Source organism: Dermacentor variabilis, chromosome 11 (genome assembly GCF_050947875.1).
Source record: "Dermacentor variabilis isolate Ectoservices chromosome 11, ASM5094787v1, whole genome shotgun sequence".
Lineage (NCBI taxonomy): Eukaryota > Metazoa > Arthropoda > Arachnida > Ixodida > Ixodidae > Dermacentor > Dermacentor variabilis.
The window spans coordinates 119,529,214-119,538,378 of NC_134578.1; the positions used below are offsets into that span (position 1 = coordinate 119,529,214).

Here is a 9,165-nt window from a genome sequence, read left to right on the forward strand (position 1 = left end):
CGCCGCACCGCCCCTCTCTCTCGTTCTCACGCCGCCCCCCTTCCCCCTCGCGCCCGCCCCGCTACTGCTCGCCATAATTGGTTCGCGCGCGCAGCCGCTCCACCCGTTCCATCAGGATGGGGCATTGCGGGAATCCCGCAGGGTGGGTAGATACCCGCGCGATCGCACTCGGCGCAACGAACCGCCTCCTCCTCCATGCGCACCGCGCATGCGCTGCCCAGGTGGTTGCCCGCACAACGCATGCACACCGCCTTCGCAGCGTCGGCGCGAACCGGGCGCGTGGTGCGGCCGTGTCCATACGTGGCGCAGTATGTACACGTGGGGAAGTGCAGGTCCTCGTGGGCCCGCACCATGGTCCACCCCACGGAAAGTCGCTGACGCCTCATTAGTTCTCTGAAAGCCGGTGGGTCGACCTCCGCGACGTAGACGTTGGTTCCCGACCTCTCCTTAAACGTTACTCTCACCCTACACTTGTCGGGGTCAAGATTAGGGCCGGGTTGCGGTAGTTTAGCCGCGCGATATAATCCTGCGGCGCCACGTCCGGGTCCACCCCCGAGAAGCGAAAATGAGGGTTCCTTTTTTCAGCGACCCTGACAATTTAGGCGGCCCTAGTTACGGCGTTGTCCTGTATTGCTTTATGTGAGTTATCTACAGATTGTTTGATGTTCGAAAAGACTGTGACGCCGTACCTCGTGTGTCGTAGCGACACGTCCTTGATGCCGTTGGCCGCCGGGTCGATGTTCGTTTTAAGGAGGCGCACGACATCCCTCGCAGGCGTGGTCGTCTGGGCCGTTGGTGTCAGGAAGCAGACGTGGTCGTGTAGGGGCTGCGCGGGCGCCGCCCCGGCGCGCCCGCCGCCGCGCCGGCACCAGGAAAGCCACCCGATCGCAGGGCGGTGGCGTAACTCGCCGCGCCGGGCGCCATCGGCGCAGCGCTCGAAGCGCACGCGCCCCCGGCGCCGGCGGACAGCAGGCCCCGGGCACCCGACGCCACGGCGCCCGCCGTCGCAGCACCCCGGCGCCAGGCAGGCCGGCACCCGCAGGACGAGTCGCGGCACCGACGAAGCCCTCCAGTCGGCTCTCCGCGATCCGCGCCCGTCGCTGCACCGCGGCCACCTCCCGGCGCGTCTCCACGAGCCGTCCCTGCAGGGCCAGAACGGCGCCGCGCTCCGTGGCCGTCTCCGACCGCAGGTCGGAATAGAGGGCGACCAGTTCAAACACCTTAGCCATCACGAACTTCCGCGCCTCCACGGAGACCTTGTTCGCCGGCGCCGTGCAGAAGGTGAGGATCTCCTCCTCGATGTCCCGCACCCGCCTCTGCGCCCGGCTCCCAAGGTCCGCCGGGAGCGCCGCAGCCACGGCCGTGCCCTCCGAAACGGAGGAGAGTACTTCTTCGCGACCGCCAGCCGGGGGCTGGTTCTCCTGCGCGGCCGGAAGCTGATCTATGAGGTCGCAGAAACGCGCGACCACCGCGTCGCCGTCCTCTGAGAAATCGGATCCCCGCGAGCGGGGAGACTCCTCGGCGGCCGGAGGCCGCGGGGGGGCACCGGGACGGCGAGACGTTCTTCGCCTTGCGCGTGTTAGGCATGGCTGTAGCTCAGCAGGTATGAGCCCGGGCCATATTGGGCCCAACGGCCGGCGGCAAAGAAATTGTGCAGAAAATGCGAACCCCTTTTTTTCCCCGGTTCTTGCGTCGAATAGGGTCCCTATACGTTTAAAAGCAACCCCTAGCTAAAATTTTGAGTGATCGAATAGAAATACCTGATTTTTCGTTGAAAATGCGAGAGATCGAAGCGCAGGCCCAGCCGACCAGTTGCACGAGCGCTCGTGCAACTGTAAACTTTAATAAACTTTATTATTATTAGTAACTTTAATAGTAAACCTGTAAACATTATTTCTTTTGGTCTCTAGTTAGCCGTATACGGTGAACTGGACGCGGCAGCGCTTTTGACACCTTCGTCCCGTCACGCAGTTTAAATAAAACGCCAAACAACAACCCTTTTCGGAAGCTGTCCTCGCGTTTATCTCTGCCCCTTCAAACAAGTGAAATATCCAGGACTGAACTTTGCGCCTAGTATGTTGGGCTGAGTTTGTCCTGGCGCTATCGAATTATTATGTGGCGGGTGTACCGCCCCATTAAACTTTATCGTTGTTGGCCCCTTGTGAGCCATCTCTTGACACCTTCGTCTGATCACGCACTCTAATAAAACGCCATACAACAACCCTTTTTTGAACCCGTCTTCGTTTATCTCTGCCCCTTTAAACAAGAAAAATATCCAAGACTCAAGTTTCCTCCTTGTATGTTGGGTTGAGCTTGGCCTGGCGCTATCAAATTATCACGTGGCGGGTTTACCACCCCAGTTATCTTTAATTCTGTTGGCCTCTAGTGAGCCATATATGGTGAACTGGACGTGGCAACGCTTTTGACGCCTTAGTCCGGTCCCGCACTCTAATAAAACGCCATACAAAAATCCTTTTTGGAACCCGTCCTCGCGTTTACCGCTGCCCCTTCAAGCAAGAAAAATATCCAAGACTCAAGTTTCCGCCTTCTATGTTGGGCTGAGGTTGCCCTGGCGCTAAAGAATTATTATGTGGCGGTGGTACCGCCCCGGCCGACTACTTCCCCGTCATTCCTGAAAGCAAAGGCAAAAATAAAGTGTGGGGAGAACCTGTCCCTGCAAAAGCATACCAGGTTTAAAGCCAATCGAAAATAAATGAATAGGGGTTTTCAATTAACACCCAAAGCGCATGTTTTTGTGGAGAAAAGCCTATTGGAAAAATAATAAGTGGGCTAACGGTAACGCGATGGTGTCCAAAGGCCTCTCAGCGAGGGCAGAAGCCCCCGCGCCGGGCATTTAATAAACTTCAGTGATGAGGCGGAGTCGTGGTGGCATGGGCATGCCATAAATGAGGTAACAAAAACGAGGGCAAAATTAAAGTACATGAAAATAAAGCTAAAAAGGGTGAATGCAAAGGTCAGTCTATGTACAAAATGTTTTTGAGGTCGTCGATCGCTTCCGGCCGCTGCCGGACACGCCTTCGCGGCACCCGAGAGGGCGCGCGTCGCACGGCGGCCCGGCATTTCCGGGTCCTGTTGCCAGGACCACCCCTGGCGTCTCCTTCCGCCGTCGGTGCGTTCCGCCGTCGCACCTGCTGGGAACTGCACGTCCGCTGCACGACTAGGCCGCCGCTTCCCGGCGTCTTTGACGCCGCTCGAAGACCGGTGTGGTTGCCAGGACCACCCCCCTTCAGCCGTCGGTGCGTTCCGCCGTCGCACCTACTGGGAACTGCACGTCCGCTGCACGACGGGGCCGCCGCGGTCGTCAGGTGCGCTTCGCGGCGTCTGTGACGCCGCTCGAAGACCGGTGTGGTTGCCAGGACCACCCCTGGCGTCTGCTTCCGCCGTCGGTGCGTTCCGCCGTCGCACCTACTGGGAACTGCACGTCCGCTGCACGAAGGGGCCGCCGCGATCGTCAGGGGCGCTTCCCGGCGTCTTTGACGGCGCTCGAACACCGGTGTGGTTGCCAGGACCACCCCTGGCGTCTCCTTCAGTCGTCGGTGCGTTCCGCAGTCGCACCTACTGGGAACTGCACGACGGGGCCGCCGCGGTCGTCAGGGGCGCTTCCCGGCGTCTTTGACGCCGCTGGTAAACCGGTGTGGTTGCCAGGACCACCCCTCGCGTCTCCTTCAGCCGTCGGTGCGTTCCGCCGTCGCACCGACGGCGGAACCGAACCGGGCTCACCGGACGCGCCGTCGCGGCCCCCGAGAGGGCGCGCGTCGCACGGCGGCCCGGCACTTCCGATGCCGAGTGCCAGGAACACCCCCGGCTTCGTCGTCGCTCGTTCGGGCGACGCGTCGCTGCACCTACGGGTAGGTCAGATCGGCTGGTCGGTGAGGGCCGCCTCGGACTTCGGTGGTGCTTCCCGGCGTCACACGCGACTCGGGGAGATCGCTCCGGCGGCCAGGTACGCGCCCCGCGCATTCCGGCGCCTTCCAGACGTCTCCGTCGCCACGCGGAAGGGACGGTTGGGGTCCGCCGCTCGGCGGAGTCGCCGCAGGTCCCAGGGGACGCGTCCCGGCGTCGCGCACACGCGAGGCCTGGGGACGTATTCTGAAACGTTCGCCGCCGCGAACGTCACATTCGGTAATGGTACGTCCACACTAGCGACAAAAACGCGCGCGGCGAGCGGTGCTGTCGCGCGCGGCAAGATTCACGAAAAGCGGCAGCAACGCGCGGCGAACGCGCAAATGGGTGCGAGACGCATTTTTCGCGGCAGCCGCAAAACGACCACCAATCAGAAGCGAGCCGCTTTACGAGCCGCGTTGTTGCGGCGCCACCTGTGGCATACGCTAAGAACCATAAACTATGGGCTCCGTGACACGCACGCCGTAAATCTCAGACACGCACGCCGTAAAATCTCAGAGGCCATTTCCAGTCAAGGGGGCTGTTTTAGAGCGCAGCTCTTTGGCGTCCGTTCCTGGGTTTCGCGTCGTCGTCGGCGTTGTCGTCGGCCTCGTAACCAGTTCCGCCCCCCTTTCATCCCCCCAGCGCTAGCAGCGACCGACTGATACCGCTGGATGCCGCTGACGCCGCTAGAGAGTCAAGATAACGTGACTGCATAGAACACCGTCGCCGCCATGCAGAAAGAGGAGGAAAGGGTCCCCCCCCCTGTTCTTGTGTGGCGGATAGGGTGCTCTTCAGTTGCCGACGCGCCGGTTATTTCACGTAGGCCCCGGCACGTCGACGAATGCGTGACCACCTTCCCACGGCTAGACCTGGTTCTTAGCGCTGCGGAAGCGAGGGTATCATATTGTTTGTGTCGGCATCGGCGGCGTTGTCCCTGAAACCAACTCCGCAGCTGGGGTCGACTCACTATCGGCGTCAGCGGCATCAGTCAGTCGCTGCTATCTCTTCCCTCCTCCCTTTATCGTGTTGTCCGCTTGCTGCGCGCGCTTCTGCCCCCATCGTTTGCCGCTGGGTGTACACGCCGCCCCCCTCCCCCCTCTTCCTGCGAGTCTCCGGTTGTCAAAGCGCCGGCTGGAACTTAATTCCTTTCTTCGCTCCTCCTCCAATGCAACCCCTGTGCGGTGGCAATCAGAGAGCCAGATCGGTGGCGGCGGATCTGTATATGTGCACCGCCCGAGCCGAAATTGCCGCTGCCGTTCGCCCTGTGCGTTGGCAATCGGAGAGCCAGATCGGTGGCGGCGGATCTGTATATGTGCACCGCCCGAGCCGAAATTGCCGCTGCCGTTCGCCACTGCGAAATTATCTGCCAGTTCTTTCTGAGCCATGAGCGAGACGACCGATGGAAGTCCTCCGTCTGCTGCTGCTGCTGCTGCTGCTAAACGAGCTGCCAGAGCAGAGGCCCAGCGCCGTCGCCGTCAGAATCCAGAGGTGCGTGCCGCCGAAGCAGAAGCTTACCGTCGCCGCCGTCGAGATGATCCAGGAGTACGGGAAATATAAAAAAAAAATTCTGTGATAGCGCATACATGTGTTGCTCGATTTCTTTGCCTCAATCTATCGAAAAGGTGAAACAGCTTATTTGCTGCGCTCAAATTTCGCATTAGGAAGTAACGTAATCGTCGGTAATTTTTTGTTAAGCCTTCCCACACTGCCACCGAGACATCGTCGAAGAAGTCGCAATGGAAGCGTTTTTGGAAACTGCGCGACTATCCATGCCTGTATGATAAATCGAACGCCGACTTCAAAGATAAGGACCTGCGCGCCAACCGCTGGCACATTATCGGACAACAGTTTGGGATGACAGGTGAGTAATTGGTGAAATTTTCTTAATGTTTTGGGAACATGTGTGAGCATGTCATTGTGTTTGTACATACCATGCAGGCGAGCAGGCAGCAGGGAAGTTTAAAAACTTCCGCGACCGCTGGCTTAAGGTAGCGGTGGAGAAAAACAAGGCCTACAAGAGTGGTGCTCCCGGCAAGGAAGGGAAAGCCAAAACGGAGTGGACGTACTATTACTTTCTTGACAGTTTTCTGCGGAAGACTCCATACTACGCGGAAAAGTAAGATGCACTTGTGAAGTCTGTTTCACCTCTGTTTCCGCTCGCGCAGGGACCTGATCTGGTGCATATATTGGAATATTTGCTCCCTGAGTAAATGTATGCTCGCTAGTGCATGGGTGCATTTACTACCGTATTCAGAAATGCGACTTAGCTTTGCTGTGGCTCACGTGAACGGCTGATGCGCCGAAGGAAACGAAATGGCCCTCCCGGGCATGTTCATTACAGACGATTCTTTAATCTTGTGTTGACCAAGTCCAGCCGCGACATTAATTTCTGAATACGGCCGCTCTCTTATCATAATCAAGAATGACGCTGTATTGTTCGATACATTGAAGAGGCATGTGCCTACGCGCCGTGCCCGAGGCGCATTCGTGCGGCGCACGGCCGGACGTATTTCTATATTTCTTCGTTAAATAAGGAGTTTTCATCCTAGAACACATTCATGCATGTCATTTTTACGTAGAAATAATAAACTCGGTTGCTCACGGTTTTGTTTTCTGCCGGCCGTGCGCTCGCCCTTTCTCCATGTAAAAAGTGACTGCATTTGTTGCCACATACCTACCACTGCAATTTTCAACATTTTCCTGCCCCCGTCTGATGGCTGCGATATCCCGTGCTTGCAAACTCATATTTCATTGCTCTCGCATAGTCGACATTATCGAAGCAGTTATAAAACTATTAAATTACTCTCACTTTTACGTTTCATTATTTTGTTGCTCGGGGGTTTTACGGTACGATACAGGACAGCGTTTATTATTTGCATATAGCCGCATAATTGAGAAATGTTAACCTATGTGTGTGTATCGTGGAATACAATACTCGCTGTGTCGTTGCTTTCCAGATTAACCACAAATATCCCACTGCCACAAGATGGGTAGGTGCTGATCCTATATTTAACTATGTTCTTGAATGCTTAATTTAGGTGTTTACATAATGATTCCTGCCCTCACAGACACCTGCAGCAGGCCGAAGAGGCACTGTCAACCAGCAGTGCTGCACGCGATTGGTATTTTGTTTCTTTCTGTTTACGTACTGGGACCTGCATGTGGTACTCTGACAAATATTCATTCAACATAGATAAATCTTATATGCAGTTGGCCCAGCCCATCGCCTGCTGAAGAAGTGCTGGATGAAATGTATGCTTTGTCACATTTTGTTAGCACTATACCATGTATCACGTCTACGTACTTCTGTTTATTATTTGTTGATGTCAATGCAGATGCTCTGGGAGAACACCTGTGTTCAATTCAGAGGATGAAGAGAGCTGTGGGTGGGTACTTGTGAATTTATTGTGAATGATCAATCATAGAACACACATGCATGAAACACACTTGCTAAATAAAATAGTTTATTACTTACAAAGACGGATAATGTATTGCATAAATTGTCTTGCTGGCAGTAAAATGCTGTGCACCACATACTGGACGTTTCATATCCTGTTGTCTCATCGAAACACATTCTCTATGTATTTCAGCTTGCTCAGTCCAACCCCGACTGAGGCTGCAGCATCTTCCGGGTGAGCTTGTCTCAAGGCATGTTACATTGTATCTCTCTTAACAGATGATGTTTTTCTTTTCATGCGTCACCCAGGTCCAACAGTGGCACAAACAGAGCCCAGCCGCCAGCGCAGCCTTCCCAAGTGCGACTGTCCTCGACAGCACAGTCTCGGTAGCTCTGCTGTTCATTTTTCCTGCAAAACATATTATGTGTGTGTAACTCGCTATGAAAACTGCGGCATTGTCATTACAGTAAAAGAAGAAAGAATGACCCATTTGAAGAAGCTGTACAGGAAGCACTGGGTAGCTGCAGCAGCACACTGAGCAGAATTTAAAGTACTAGGAAGCTTGGAGTACCCAGGAACGAATGCCAGGAGGCGGCCAACTGGATGGCCACAAAGCTGCGAAAGTTTCCGGCAAGGAAACGTTCAGAGATACTATTTAAGATCCACTCACTTATTTTTGAGGCCGAAATGGAGCTGCCCGAATGAATACCGTACTACATTCCGGCAATAAAGAATGCTCTCTAATTTGTGCAGCATTATTGTGAATTTTTCCGCCTGCAAAATATGTTTTGAGCAAATGATTGAAAACTGCATCATTACCTGTGTTCCCGCGCGGGTCACTATCCTCTCCTGCCATGGCACCCGTCCTTCATTCATAAAGTATGTTGCCAAGTGGTTGCGCATATCCATAGCTGTCCTGCAAAAGCAACAAAATGCAGCACCATCAGTGGCCAAACAAGGGAATCCTGATTGGGCATGCTTTCACTTGCGAGATAGTTTACCTTGCTGAATGATAACCAGACATAGTGATGAGGTCCCCCATGCCTGGCAGACTGTCATTGCCAGCTCTCCAGGATCCTTCTACAATGTTGCCTTCCCAGTCCTCATGATCAGTGAAACCCGGTGGGCTGTATGCAGATCGCGATTGCGGCGAACTTAGGAGAAAGTTGTGCAATACAACAAAAAGCAGCATAAAGAGTGTGTTAAAGGCAGAGATATCAAGTGGAAATAACTTCCAACTGACCTCGTCTTGGATAGGGCCTCATCATGAATGGCTTCAGCGGAAAAGCTTCATCGCCAACCATGTGGTATGGAATGGGACCTATAGAGCCAATGCTCCTAGGCTGAGGAATGCCCAGCAAACCCTTTTCCAGCACTTCCAGCAGAGGTGATCGCTGAAAGATCCCGCTGTCACCTTCACCGCCGTAATGGCCAATGTCTACATAGGTGAACCTAGAAGTAGACGCACATTAGTACAATAAATAATGCACCCCTGTACATTCTTTATTTATTTTACAGTTGCCTACGGAATTGGGTACTGAATTCGTTATTTTAAGTTTATAATAAACACAAAGTGCAAAGGCTTCTGTTGCAAATTGGAGCACACTGACAGTTGAGCTTGCTGTGGTGACATGAGACCTCTTGAGTGCAAGCTGAGGAAATCAACACAGTAAAGTTCCAAGCATTGAAAGAATTGACTTACTTGTAATGTGCATGACACACAGCTAGGAGTACCACACTGAATGTTTTTTTTATAATTTAAATTCATCGATCCTGAGTTGTCTGGGCATTGGATGTGCACATGTTTACCGTCGATGCTTCCTATGCAATTGGGAAAGTGCCAAAATTCTTCCATGTCTGC

At 54.4% G+C, this 9,165-nt stretch overlaps 1 long non-coding RNA gene across 1 annotated transcript; it reads left to right on the top strand.

Annotated features, from left to right (window-relative positions):
* Positions 1–6,973: 6,973 nt before the first annotated feature.
* LOC142563574 (uncharacterized) lies at positions 6,974–7,774 on the top strand. Its single transcript, XR_012824337.1, has 4 exons — positions 6,974–7,028; positions 7,117–7,292; positions 7,497–7,538; positions 7,613–7,774. It is a non-coding gene; the product is annotated as an uncharacterized LOC142563574 (long non-coding RNA).
* Positions 7,775–9,165: the final 1,391 nt, after the last annotated feature.